Source organism: Lissotriton vulgaris, chromosome 4_1 (genome assembly GCF_964263255.1).
Source record: "Lissotriton vulgaris chromosome 4_1, aLisVul1.2, whole genome shotgun sequence".
Taxonomy (NCBI): Eukaryota; Metazoa; Chordata; class Amphibia; order Caudata; family Salamandridae; genus Lissotriton; species Lissotriton vulgaris.
Window position 1 is genome coordinate 408,340,439 of NC_141691.1, and position 15,150 is coordinate 408,355,588.

Below are 15,150 nucleotides of genomic sequence, written 5' to 3' on the forward strand. Positions count from 1 at the left end.
CAAATTCAAAGACAAGTTTTATTTCCTACATCACTAAAGAATGTGGCTCCATCTATATGTATATCCTAAATCAACTGTCGAGGAAATCATACTACGACCAAATTATTCTTCTGGTTCATTTACAATTTCTTTCGAGGAAGATTACGGCAAATACAAAGGTTTTAATTGATCAGATGGTTAAAACAGGTGTAACTCAAGTTTCAGCAACTTTGCAATTTTAACTAGGTCTAACTTTCCTGAAAATGAGAACTTTGCTATGCTTATAGCTTTGGCATCAGTTCCTCTCGATTAGCATTTCTGGCTTACTTTTGCTGTGTTACGATTCGAACAGACCTAGAAAACTTTGCACTCAGTTACAGGAAAAACCATTGAATGGAATTACATCAAGTTTAATATGAAATGGCAACGCTTCTCACAGGTGTACTTCTACTTGGTTTACTGCATCCATTTATTACTGGTTATAAAAGAAACCAAGACACCACTGAAATTGGCCAGTTAAGGTTAGCTGAGCAAACCATAACTTGATGTTCAGTATGATTCTTTAGTAAATAAAAAGCGGACCTTATGAGACACTGAAAATATTACATGTAGAATAATTATTTGAGCTTCTGTCACCAGAATCTAACATCAACATTCAAATATTTTAGCAAATTCATCGAAGTACAATGGCATTTGTTAAACTACTTGGCAGCTGAAGTCAATATAAGAATAAAAGTTAGTGTTAGAACGAGGGTCTCTAGTTGGCTGAGGTAGGTACCTTAGTCCAAATAGGGACCCTTGCGTCTAAGTCAGGGAAGGGATGGACACCTTCTCAGATAGCCCCTGCTCACCCCCTCGGTAGTTTGGCAAGAGCAGCCAGGTTTATCTCCAAGGCAAATGTGTAAAGTATTTGCAACCATGCTCTCAGTAAGCCAGTGATAAAACCACAAATGGACTCCACACGAGATTCATAAAAAACAATTATATGTTTATAAAAGAGATATTCGATGAGACCACACGATAAAAATCCAACATATACGTATTTGTAATATTTCACCTTGCTGGTTATTAGGCCAGCGAGACCTGAAGGTTCTTGTAGTATTAATGAGCAATTCTTGATGATTCAATGCAGTCCCAATGCAAGGTTATGCAGTTTGTAATGCAAGAATCATGCACTTCGTAATGTAAAAATAATTTATAATGCAAAAAACAGGCATTTCATAATGCAAAAATAATGCAATTTGTAATGCAACCATCAGGCAGTTTGTAATGCAAAATTAATGCAATTTGTACTGCAACAATCAGGCAGTTCCTAATGGAAAAATAATGTACTCCGGCACCAATTACGGTGCTCTAGACCGTCTTTATGCCTCTCTTACTGACTCGCGGTCAGCTACTGCCAAAATATGCCCCCAACCCATTTATGATGGAAAACAAAGTGTAGCTCCACACTCCTGCCCCGTTACGGCCACTCCTCGGCAAGTAGAGGCCACAATACGGACTTGAGAGAAGGCTCGCGCTGCAAAGATGGGAAAGGTTGAGATTGCTTCTCTCGTAACCCACACCCCGCCCCAGGCGGCGACACACGCACGCTCGCTGAGCGTTACCTGGGGGGTGCGATTTCACACTCCTCTCCTTGAGACTTGGGCCTCCGATACGACTTTGTTGATCTTGGGCAGTGGAACTCGGACCCTTGACGCTGATGGTTCGATGTCTCTCCTTGGCCAAAGGTTGTGGCCGGCGGCGGTGAATTCTCACAGCTCCTCTGGGGATGCCGGTCCTGGATGATGGCAATGATGATCGCAGCACTTCTGGTCACTCTGTCGATCGAAGCAGAGAACCAGACTGCTCCGGGACACACAGTCACGGGACAATTTCTCACAAAGGTCTCAGGCTACAACAGGGCACACACACACAGCAGCTGAGACTCACTTGAGCTCCGGGTGAACACAATCACAGGGCAATACTCACGAATGCTTCAGGCTGCACGAAGCACACGCACACAGCATTGCTGAAACTCACTTGAACTCCGGGTGCACATGATCACAGGGCAATCCTCACGAAGGTCTCAGGCTGCACGAAGCACACACACACAGAGTCGCTGAGACTCACTTGGACTCCGGATGCACACAATCACGGGGCAGTTCTTATGAAGGTCTCAGGCCACATGGAGCCGGCTCTCCTTGGGGACAAGTTACTTCAGGACACAGCACACAGCAAAGTCCTTTCAAGCAGGGGGACACAGCACACAGCAAAGTCCCTTAGCCTCTCCTTGGTTTAATCAGCAAACTGCAGGCCAGCAAGGTCAGTCCTTCTCTTCAGTGTCTTCAGCTGTTCTTCCTTGGCAGCGGTTCCTCTTGACCATGAAGAAGTTTAAATCCTTTTTAGTCTTGATCATTCCAACGTTCAGGGGTTTAAGCTCTCATAGTTATACCCCTAAATGTCTTTGAAGTCTTTGTGTTCAGGGGCACTGACCCCTGTCCAAACCAGTTCTGGGTGTCTCCCTGTCAGTGACACCTTCTTCCTTTGATAGTGGGGATCTAGATCCTCAATCACTCAGCAGAAGATGGAGCCATTATTTTATGGCAGCGGTCCAGGCCTCTTCACCTCCAGGGGCTTCAACTACTCCTTACACTCCAGATGCAGGTCATCCTGTTGCTGTCTCACCTTCCCCCCTGGGTCAAGACTTTACCCAGAGCCTATCACATTCAAATCCATACAATCGATCCACAACCAGGCAGAGGCACACAGAGTTGTTAGAGCAAAGAATCCAGTCACTTCTAAAAGCGTGGTTTCTAAACACAGAATGCAAAAAACACCTTCACAAAAAGATGTGCTATTAAATTGTGAGTTCAGGCACACTAAACTTCACCTCTCTACCTTAAGCCGATGGGAAGATAGGCTGGAAACATATTACACAGCCTTCCCCATTCTGTCCGATGGGCAAGAAGGCCTTGCAACAGTGAAAAACGAAATGGAGAGTGTTTCACTGTCAGGACATGGTACACACCTCAGTACATGTCCTACCTTTCACATACAGTGCACCCTGCCCAGGGGGGCCTACTATAGCGGTGTCTGATGTGTTTAAAAATGGAAGGGTAAGGCCTGGCCAGTGGGTGCACTTGTCAGGACAACATGGGAGTTAGCACACTGCGTGCAGGCACTGCAGTGGCAGGCCTGGGTTCTCTCTTTAGGGCTACTTGTGTGGGTGGCACAATTAGTGCTGCAGGCCCACGAGTAGCATTTGCATTACCAGCCCTGGCACACATAGTGCACTTTACAAGGGACTTTACTAGTAGAAGAAAGAAGAAAAGAAAAGATTCTTATTATGCGCAAACTTTGCCCAATGGGCGTCAAGGCGCCTACTTCAAAATAACAGATCGTCACCACCTGTAGCATTCCATCATTGGTAGGCCCTCCTGAAGAACCAGGTTTTAAGTTCCTTTTTAAACAGGTCAATTGAGGGTAGCGTTTTTATCTCAATTGGGATGGAATTCCAAAGTTGCGGGGCAACAACTGAAAAGGCCCTGGCTCCCCATCTGGTCAGCCTAAAACGAGGCACGACAAGTTGGAAAAGTCCAGCGGACCGGAGACCTCTGGTTGGAACATAACGAGTGAGTAAAGAGCTAATAGCATTCGTTGATCCCTCTGCTAGTGCTCTATAAGCCAAACAAAGAATTTTGAAAGAAATTCTGTGCTGCACCGGAAGCCAATGGAGGTCTTTCCTGGCCTTGGTAGCAGAAGATGACTTGGGAAGGGCCAAAACAAAGCGTGCCGCAGCATTCTGCACAATTTGCAGTCGTTGTATAAGGCTCTTATTGGTCTCCATGTACAGAGAGTTGCAATAATCTAACCTGGAGCCAACAAGAGCGACTGCAAGTTGTTTGCGCGCCTGAGGGGATAGATAGCCACGGATTCTGTTAAGAATCCTAATCACACCCCAGCATGTGGCCACGGTCCTGTTGACTTGTAGGGACAAAGAGAGTGAGGTGTCGAAAATAACACCAAGATTTCTGGCAGATTGGGAAGGAGTGGGGCAGGTGCCAAGAGAAGAAGGCCACCACTCGCTCGACCAAACATCCTGGTCTTTTCCAAAGACCAGTACCTCTGTCTTTTCGCCGTTAAGCTTGAGGGAATTGATAGTCATCCAGTCTGCCACATACTGCATGCATACCCTGAAGCTAGAGGCGGTTGTCGTGACAGAGGAATGCGCCAGAGACACCATAATCTGGGTGTCATCGGCGTAGGACACCACCTCCATCCCCTGCGATCTTACTAGTCTAGCAAGGGGGGGCCACATAGATGTTAAACAGGGTCGGGCTCAATGCCGACCGTTGTGGCACCCCACATTGCAAAGTCTTGGCAGGGGAGAGGTGGTTCCCAAGCATTACTCTCTGCTCCCTTTCCATAAGAAAGGAGTTCAAAAGACTCAGGGCTGGTCCAGTGACCCCTGCCTCCCTAAGCCGAGATGTTAAAATGGCGGGAGACAGGGTGTCCAATGCAGCCGTGAGGTCCAGCAGGACCAGGACAGTAGTTTGGCCAGAGTCCACTTTGCGCCGGATGTTGTCGGCCACAAGGGTAAGAGCAGACTCTGTGCTGTGGTGTTTTCGGAATCCGTGTTGTGTGTTGTCTAGGTATTCCGACTCATCAAGAAAGGAGGACAGGTGGAGGTTAAGGTGCGCCTCCAATATTTTTGCAGGGGCAGGGAGAAGGGAGATAGGCCTAAAGTTTTTAAGAAGGCCTGGGTCGAGGGACGTTTTTTTGAGGAGAGGCTTCACAATAGCCTTCTTCCATACCGCTGGAAAAGAGCCCTGGGCAATAGCTTTATTCATAGCTATGAGCATGGGAGGAAGAAGACTACTTCTACACTCTTTGAGCTTTTTAAGAGGTAGAGGATCCATGGGGGAAGCAGATTTGGTCCTGTCCAATAAAAGATTCAGTCCCTCCAGAGACAGAGGAGGAAACTCCATAAGTGACTTAGGAGGATCTTTACATAAAGAGTCAAGATTGGATATGACAGGAAAGATATTCTGATCCAAAGAGTGGCAATCGGCTTCCAGAGAAACATGGATATCAAGGATCTTCTTATGGAAAAAGTCTGAGATATTATTGCATCGTTCCTGCGAACTAACTACAGGGTCTGGGAGTTGAAGGGAGCATAACGAATCCGCGATTTTAAACAGCTCCCTAGAAGATGTAAGAGAGCTGGTAAGATTGGAAAAGTATTCCTGCTTCTCCATTACCACTCTCTGTTTATACTCCCGCAATGCAGACTTGTGAGCCTCTCAATCTTTAAAGTCCCAAGATTTCCTCCAGCTTCTCTCAGTGCTCCTGAATCCCTGCCTAAGAAGTCTCAGATGGTCAGAGAACCAAGGTGCCGTAGGCTTCCGCCGGGCTACATAGCGCACAGAGGCGGGGGCAAGCTTATCCACAGCATTGGAAATAGAATCCATCAGGTCTTGTGCTGCCTCCACAGCGTTTTTATGGGAAAGAGAATCAGCAGAGAAGACAAGAGAGGACATACCATTCATGGACAACCAATTACCATAACACTTTATACAGGGAGCACTTACACTTTGCATCAGCAGTGGCAAAGTACCCAAAGCATCTAAATTGGCAACACCATGTCAGAAAAAAGGTCTAGGGGGGGAAGGCAAAATGTTTAGGGAACTTTAGCCAAAAAGGGCCAAGTCCAACAGTTAGCTTAAAAGCTTAGTATTGGATATTATACCTGAGCGGGGACATTGAATTACTATTTAATAGTCAACGGGGAATTATCAATAGTCTTACTCATAATAAAATAGAAATAAAAGCGCACATTTCTTAAAACTAGGAATTGTGAGTGGATTAGACTGCATGAAAAAGGGTTCTCAGTACTATAGCAGTAAGTTATTGGAATGGCCTTTCTCTTAAGGTGGCTGACTGCCCATTACTGCAGGGATTGCAAACGACTTTCAAAGTAATGAGTGTATTTGCTTGAAAGTGACAGCTGAATTGGCAGTGATAGGGATAGCACCACAGCCCATGGTGAGACAATATGATCCATGTGATTCTTTCCTGGTCAACTGTTCTAGGATTCTAGCCAGGATTCATAGTTTATGTATTATACTGCAGTCTGCATTGATGTGATTATTTTTGTTTTAAAAATGTCAGGAATAAAGTGTCAGCAGGGATATCGGGACTAATAATCACATTTGGTTTTACCATGCCACATAAACATAGAACAGAATTTGGAAGCAAGTGGGATTCAAAGTGACTAAGCTGCTGACCTCAATCGTCTAGGTTCTAGTCTTGGTCTCCATACTTGATAAAACACTTAATTCTGTGTAAATTGGTCTATGTGTTCGTGGCTCAAATTGTAAATATGAAAAACAGGTATTGAGCATTTTTGACCATTGAATCAAGGTTCTGTACTTGACTACAACTTATACCTCACCACATTTTGTTTCATATATAATGTCACTTTTCTGGGATGGTGCTGGCAAAGCAAATTATTTTCTCCAGAAAAAGGCATAGATGGAGGCATTGCATAAGACACCACTGAAGTGTTTCTTTTAATTTAGAAAGGTAACTTTGAAAATAAGCCTTGATTAAGCTCAGGCATTGGGGGAGTTTTAAGAAACCCATAAAGGTTTAGTGAAATCATGTGGTCCGGCCCAGACAACAATCCCAAAAGGTGCCTTACCATCCAAGCATAAAAATCCTTATCAACTGTACTATGTGGAAGTGATGAAGGGTTAGATAGGATCCTAGGAAATTCATGCCTTTGTTGCGTGGAAAAATAAAACAGTCCTAGCCAAAGGAAAAGTTCCTATTTCTCTAGAAGGGATAATTCAGAGAGGGTTTAACATAGTAGGATAACATTGATTTGTGACTGGTAAAAGGGATGAGGGGATGACATTTCGTGCTCAGTACCAATCACTGATGTAGGTATCAGCCTACCTTGAGACTTTTAAAGCCTAAGCATTAAACCCATTAGTCCTGACTCAGAAACAAAATGAACAAAGAGATCATAGAATTCTAAAGGAGAAGCAGACAATCATTTGTGTTCTAGAACCCATCGGAAGCCTGGTATATTAGGGTATTGTAACAAGGTTTAAAGCTAGAATGTGGGAACTTTTCACAAAGTATCAAGTATATGACTTAATAACACCAAAATATCAATCTGTTAGGCTTTTGGGAAGGAGCGATACCGATGGAAGGAAGAAAACTGATATATAAGGAAATAAAGGAATCAAAATTGTTTAAAAAACATATTTTCTAAAAATAACAAAAGTGAGGCTCCAACAGGAGGTGAAATGCAGAAAGGGGGAAATTGTAGAAAGCTAGATGAGGGTCTCATAAAAGTTACCCCAACATCCAAAAGTAGAAAGGATTGGATCTAAAGTTCCAAATATATCCCCAAAAGGAGGCACGAAGAACACAATATATATATATATATTCACTGAAAAAAAACATAGGTTTTAGAGGTGTTATAGTTAGCTGGACATTTGACTCATACAAAACCATTGAAATTCCTTCGTTATAGTTAGTTCTGCTAACTATAACTCCCGCGCCCGCAATCCACTGCTGATGATGTCACATATTACATCATTCATGACCTGGTCAGTGACATCACTGATGACATCACTGCTGACATCTCAAATGACATCACTGATGACATTATCCATGTGACAATTAGATACACCTCATCATACACTAGTATAACCTTTCATCACTCACTGTAAAATAAAGAGTACCATATTTGAATCTGTTGACACAGCAATACAAGTATCTAAACACCTAATCAGTTATTCCTATATCAACACACCCATCTAATCCGTTACTTATATATTCACTCATACATGCTAACAAAGATCAATAGACCACTATCAAATATATTTATACACCTATATCGACAGAACACACTAGCACATATCCTATTCATGTATGCAGTCATCCTACTCACTTTTGCAAACAATGTATCATATTTACATTTACTCAGCTACACACTTATACAAATAGCACTTTATTTATTCATATAGATAGTAACTCATACTTAGTGTGTTATGAAATCACTATTACAAGTATACAGTTATCTATACAGTCACTCATGCAATCAATGAGTCTTATGTATACCTATTTATATACAACAACTGTCACATACACTGCCTTTTCTTTTTCTAGTTTGTTGGACATGTACCATTTAGAGATATATTTGCTCATCACCACACCCATAAAGATATTCACTAACCCAAATAACTGTTTCCACATGCAGTCTTAACCTTATATACCCACTGAATCAAGTATTCACACATCTTTGGGCAGTCACACACACCCCACCGAACCACACACACACCACACACACATTCACTCTTCCATACAAATACTCAGTTAACTAATCAATAACTAATATAGACTTTCACATAGCTAGTAACCAACTGGTGCAGCAGTTTACACAACAACTGACAAAGTTATACAGATATTCACACAGTTTAGTCACTATCCAATATAATTAGTGAGACACTATAAAATAGTCAAGAATACAGTCAATCACATTGCTACTAAATCCTCCATTCAGAAATGTATATTTATGTCACTCATTCTTCAATGCAGATTGCTATATACATAAGACATATTTAAATAATGAACCAAACCACTTTCACTGGATGACGCGGCGGACAGAAACACTGTCCGCCGCTTTTCCGCCCCGGTCGGCTTGCGACCATGGAGGAAAAGCTCTAATATGGTGGCGGTGTCTATCAGACACCGCCAGCCATATTAGGATGGGCTTTGGGGTATGCCTTTCTGTGGCGGCAATGCCGCCACATAAAGGCCTACGGTCTTTGCTTTGGGGCCCCGTTGCGGGCCCCCAGGGTGAAGGTGGGGTGGGTGGTGCACATGGAGGGTACCATGGTACCCCCCTGCGTTTCCAAGTACAACATGGTAGGCACCGCTCGGTGCCTGTCATGTTGTGCTTGGAAACGCACAACATGCCTTTTTAGCATTGCGGCGGGCGGTGCTTCAAGCATCGTCCGCCGCAATGTTAAAAATGTGGGATGCACCCGCCACTGTGGCGGATGCATCCTAATTCAGTGCACGGAACCTCCGCCCCTGTGGCGGACGGTCCCTGCCCCAGACAGGATAGCGGACGGACAAAGTCCGTCCGCCATCCTAATCGACCTCATGTTTTTACTTTTTTTTATGGCGGATCCATGCACCCAACGCACATTTCTCATTAAAAAAAACCACCAAAAAAACATTTTTGGGGGGCCCTAGGGATCCCTGTGGGACCCCATGAGCAGGTCTAGAGGGTCAAAATATTTCTTACCTGCTCCTTTATACGTTTTGAACACTTATTCCACTAATTTCTAGACCCTCGCTTCTACTGAGGCACAAAATGGCTGCCAACCTGGTTTTGAATGTTGACACCCACTTGAAAGCCAATTAGCATTCAGCGCATGATCGGGACAGTGCACTTAGTGTGCGCGCAAGATACGCGCATCCACAGAGGCCATAAATATACATGTACTTTTACTTGTAATTTTCTCAGGAACTACTGAACGTATTTCCACCATTTAAGCAAAAGGCACGAGTCTGAACCGAGGACTACTTCTTTGCCAAATTTGGTATTATTTCGTTCAACCATTGCATGGGGAAAAGACGTTTTTGGACCCCCCCCTTTTTTCTCTGCCCCTGCTTCAAATGCAATATTTTAGACCACGGGATTGGTCCTTCCCAGGTAGCTAATTTTTAAACAAGCACAGGAGCCCGTGCTTCGTTTCTATTTTTTTTACGGAGGATCCATGCACCCAGCGCACATTTCTCAGTTTTTTCAACAAATCAAAAATCTTTTTTGAGCCCTAGGGGTTCTTGTGGGACCCCCTAAACAGGTCTAGAGGGTCAAAATATTTCTTACCTGCCCCCTTTATTTGTTTTAAAAACTTGTTCCACTAATTTCTAGATCCTCGCTTCTACCGAGGCACAAAATGGCTGCCAACACTTCCTGGTTGACGGTGAAATGAAATGAAATGAAATTAAATGAAAATGAAATGAAATGAAAATAGGTTTTGTAGAGCGCAGATAGTTGCCCGGAGGCGTCCAAGCGCTGTGACTAATAGGTGTTCCTACAGTTGGGCGGATAACACAAGAGGATGGGGAGGGCCTATTTATTGAACAAAAAGATTTTCAGTTGTTTCCTGAAGGAGGTTAGGTCGGGATTGGACCTTAAGTGGGGTGGGAGAGTGTCCACAGCCTGGCCACATTTAGGGTGAAAGAACGGCCTCCTGCTCTGGTCCGTTTGACCCTGGGCACGATAGCAATAAATGCATTAGCTGAACGCAGCTGTCTGCTAGGGAGGTACGGGTTGATTAGAGGGAGATTAATTGCTGGACCTGTTTCCCAGAATGACTGGTGGTCAATACAGAGGGACTTAAAGCTAATCCTGTCCCTAACAGGAAGCCAGGGCAGTGTTTTCAGTCCAGTTCTAGCAGAAAGCCTACGTGGAATTTGCCGTAGGGTGCGGGCCGCACAGTTTTGAATGACTTGCAGTTTTCGCAATGTGGAGTTGGGTGTTCCAAGATAGAGTGCGTTTCCAAAATCTAGCCTGGAATGGATCAGTCCCTGTACGACGGTTTGTTTGGCCTTGAATGGTAACAGATGAAGTATCCTCCTTAACATTCTGAGAAGGCCAAAACAGGTGGCCGATAGCTTGGTGGCCTGATAATCTAAAGTCAGGGACCTATCCAGCCAAATGCCCAGGCTCTTAATGGCATTCTTGGGAGCTGGAGGGGAGCCCAGACAGGCTAGCCAAATCCAGTCCACCGAAGATGGAGCCGAGCGTCGCAACAGCATGACCTCTGTCTTGTCTCCATTAAGCTTGAGACAAGACAAGGTCATCCAGCTGTTCACTTCGCTCAGGCAGCCTGCCAGATCCACCATGGCCGCAGAGCCCTCAGCCCACGTCAGAGAGACCACTAGCTGGGTATCGTCCGCATAGGTAATGATCTTAATACCATATGGACGGACGATCCCAGCCAGCGGCCTCATGTAGACGTTAAACAGCATCGGGCTAAGCAAGGAGCCCTGCGGGACCCCACAGCCCAGAGGTCTGCTGGTGGAGGTGGTATTTCCCTCAAAAACCTGAAAGGTTCTATCACTAAGGAAAGATCTGATCCATTTCAACGCTCCCCCCTGGACTCCAATGTCATAGAGACGCTGCAATAAGATTTCATGATTCACTGTGTCAAAAGCAGCGCTTTGATCAGGGAGGATGACAGCCGCTGATCCTCCTCGATCTAAGATTCCCCTTGTTTCCTCCAGAACTGCCAGCAAAGCAGATTCTGTCCCGTGTTTGGGGCGGAAACCGTTTGTGAAAGGTCAAGCAGCTGATTGTTTTCTAGAAAATTGGTCAAAAGACTGTTGATATATTTCTCTAGTATCTTGCTGATCGATGGGAGCAGGGAAATGGGACGATAATTACTGAAGTTATTTATATCCATATTAGGTTTCTTCACGAGTGCCCTCACTCTGGCCTCTTTCCATGCTGGTGGGACCGTGTTAGTGGAGATTGAGGCATTAAGTACCTCCAACATAACAGGAAGGGTGGTGTGGCTAACGGCCATTAGGGAGCTCGGAGGTGCAGGATCACAGGGAGAGCCTGATTTTACTTGCCTCATTAAAGTGGCAAGTAGGTCCGGGTGTAGTAGAGGGAGCTCAGCCAGCACCAATGACAGATTACCTAGTTTATCCTGCTTAGAATTTGCCAGGATATCTACTGGGGCATTTGAAATGGTGTTTGAAAATGATGAGTAGATGAGATTCACTTTGTTGTAGAAAAAGTCCGCTAGATCATTGCAGCGAGCTTGTAAGTCTTCACTATTTACGGGGGGATGAGGTAGTTTCGTAAGACTCTTTACAATCAGGTAAATCTCCTTAGAGTTAGAGCTGGCTTCGGATATTTTTTGAGTGTAGTACAGGGTTTGAGCTTTCTTTATCTCCTTCTTGTAGTCACTGATGGATTTTCTATACAAGATTTTGTCTGGGTCTGTGTAGCCCAGACGCCACTTTCTCTCTAGCCTCTTACACTTACGTTTGATGTCCCTAAGCTCCTCCGAATACCAAGGGTCCGAGGTCCTGGATCTCTTTGCCAGAGTTTTCCTAACGGGGAGTATGATGTTCAGTGATTTAGTTATCCAGTTGTTGAATTCATCGTTAGCTATCAAGGGATCTGTGTTGATGGGTGGTATTGTGGCTTGTAACTCATCGACCCACTTGTCAAGTGTAAGTTTGGAACAGTTTCGTGCTTCCCGTGGCCCCGGTGTCAATGCGGGGGTTTGTGAATGTTCCAGATAAGCGGGACTAACCAATGGTCAGTCCAAGGGAGCGCGGAGGGAGACTCTGCCTTCAAATCAGGGCAGTTACTGAACACAGGATCAATCAAGTGCCCTTTAGTATGAGTGGGTAGTGAGACAAGCTGAGCTAGCTGTAGTGCAGAAAAGTCAGCGGTTAACTCTTGAGCCGTGTGGTCCCCAATGTCATCAAAGTGTATATTCAAATCGCCCAGCAGTGTGATATTAGCAGCGGTGGCAGCGAGATCTGCGACTACTGAGGGCAAAGAGCACAGGAACTGTTTGCCTGGTCCCGGAGGACGATAAATCAGTGCCCCAGAAAAGCTAATGTTCGGCGAAAGCTCCAGGCTAAAGGACATGCTTTTGCAGTCCAAAAAGGGTCTGGGGGAGCAGCGGCAGGCGTAATGATCTTTAAATATTATTGCTAATCCACCGCCTTTCCCAATTGAGCGGTCTATCCTTGCTATTTGATATCCCTGTGGCAATGCTTGTATTATGTTGGGTTCTGAATGCGGGGTCAGCCATGTCTCAGTGAGAAAGAATATATCCGGGTTTAACACGTCAAGTAACAAGGATAATTCTATTTGATGTTTGGGCAGGGACCTGCAATTAGGAAGAAACATCTTATAGATATGCTGGGTCTTATTGGTGGAAATAACTTTAAAATAGGTGTTACAATACTGACATTGAGGTGGCAGATTTAGGGGGTGATAAGATGATTGCATAATACCTTTGCAGGAGGTCGCAGGCTGAGCAACTCGTTGGAGCTGTATCTCCTAAAATAATCAGGAAAAGGGGCAGGGATTATGGCCCCTGGTCCCGTCCGGTCGCGGACGGGCGCAGACGGGCTTGCCTTTGGTGCGCCTTCGGCACACCGCCGTCGCGACCGCTGCGCGGACGGGAAGACGTCATCTTTTTATTCAATCTAGAGGCGGGTGGGAGGCGTCCAACAGCTCGAGCGCAACCCTTATTCCCCCCAATATGGCATCCCAGAGGTCTGCCTCCCACAGCGTCAACACTAAATCTGCTGCGCTGGGAGCGGGTTCAATGCAGCAGAAACTGAGTGAAGTCTTCCGAGTTTTTAAAAGAATTTAAGGTAACACAAGTGTAAACATAAAATACAAAATGCACACAGTTAAAATGATGCAACCCCCGGCTTCCGCCTCAGGGGTATGAAAACGCTAGTAGTCAGCGTGCTCGCGCCTTAATGAATTATTTATACCTGGGCGGGCGGGAGGCGTCCAACAGCTCGAGCGCAACCCTTAATCCCCCCAATATGGCGTCCTAGAGCCCTGCCTCCCACAGTGTCAACACTAAATCTGCAACGCTGGGAGCGGGTTCAATGCGGCAGAAACTGAGTGAAGTCTTCCGAGTTTTTAAAAGGATTTAAGGTAACACAAGTGTAAACATAAAATACAAAATGCACACAGTTAAAATGATGTAACCCCCGGCTTGCGCCTCAGGGGTATGAACACGCCAGTAGTCAGCGCGCTCGCGCCTTAAAGAATTATTTATACCTGGGCGGGCGGGAGGCGTCCAACAGCTCGAGCGCAACCCTTAATCCCCCCAATATGGCGTCCTAGAGCCCTGCCTCCCACAGCGTCAACATTAAATCTGCTGCGCTGGGAGCGGGTTCAATGCGACAGAAACTGAGTGAAGTCTTCCGAGTTTTTAAAAGGATTTAAGGTAACACAAGTGTAAACATAAAATACAAAATGCACACAGTTAAAATGATGCAACCCCCGGCTTCCGCCTCAGGGGTATGAACACGCTAGTAGTCAGCGCGCTTATAATCCGCGCATCCACCGAGGCCATAGATATATATGTACTTTTAATTGTAATTTTCTCAGGAACTACTGAACAGATTTACACCATATAAGCAAAAGGCATGAGTCTGAACCAAGGACTACAACTTTGCCAAATTTGGTGTAATCAGTTCAGCCGTTCGGGCTGTAGCTGCGATGAACGGTACCTATGGAATATTGCATGGGGAAAACATGTTTTTCGACCTGCCAGTAGGTAGTATATATATATATATATATATATATATATATATATATATATATATATATATATATATATCTAAATTCACTGAAAAAAACATAGGTTTCACAGACGTTATAGTTAGAAATTATCATTTAAAAAAGCTTTGGAATTCACTGAAAAAAACATAGGTTTCAGAGACTTTATAGTTAGAAATTAGCATTCAAAAAACTTTAGAAATTCACAGAAAAAACCATAGGTTTCAGGATGTTATAGTTAGCTGGACATTTCACTCGTACAAAACCATAGAAATTTCTCTGTTATAGTTAGTTGTGCTAACTATAACTTGCGTGCCTGGGAGACTTATTTGTTATGAAGTTTCCTAATTTCCTCATTTACTACAGTCTCCTCAGTAGGAAATACTTTCAGTTTTTTACTTTGGTTCCATCAAGAAGGCATTCAGATGTGTCTCACATTTACCATGAATTCCGAATGTTAGCACTCTAGTTGCTCATTAGATCACTGTAGAAAAAATAACTACTGCTCACCAGGGAAATCTGCTGCTGGTATTCAAAGTGCATGTTTCCGTCTGCATGTCAGAATTTTTTAATGAAACAGAAGAGGATTTGAGAAGTCAAAATGTGCCCTAATTGTTTTGCTGCAGCACTAATCATAAGTTCTATGGTAAAATGAACCCCCTCATTTTGTTCCTTTGCAAATTAAATGTTTTAAGAGTGATCAGTTTATTCCAATCAAGATGGCTTCAGGTGCGCTATACTTTTGTCATAAGTAAGGCTGTTAGCACTCTAGTTGTTCTTTAGAACACTCTGGGAAGATGCAGTAGAACACAAAGGAATCA

At 44.4% G+C, this 15,150-nt stretch overlaps 1 protein-coding gene across 1 annotated transcript in view; it reads right to left on the reverse strand.

Annotated features, from left to right (window-relative positions):
- Positions 1–15,150, reverse strand: part of LOC147718812 (xaa-Pro aminopeptidase 2-like) — a 398,012-nt gene that overhangs the window by 126,350 nt on the left and 256,512 nt on the right. The window lies entirely within an intron of this gene.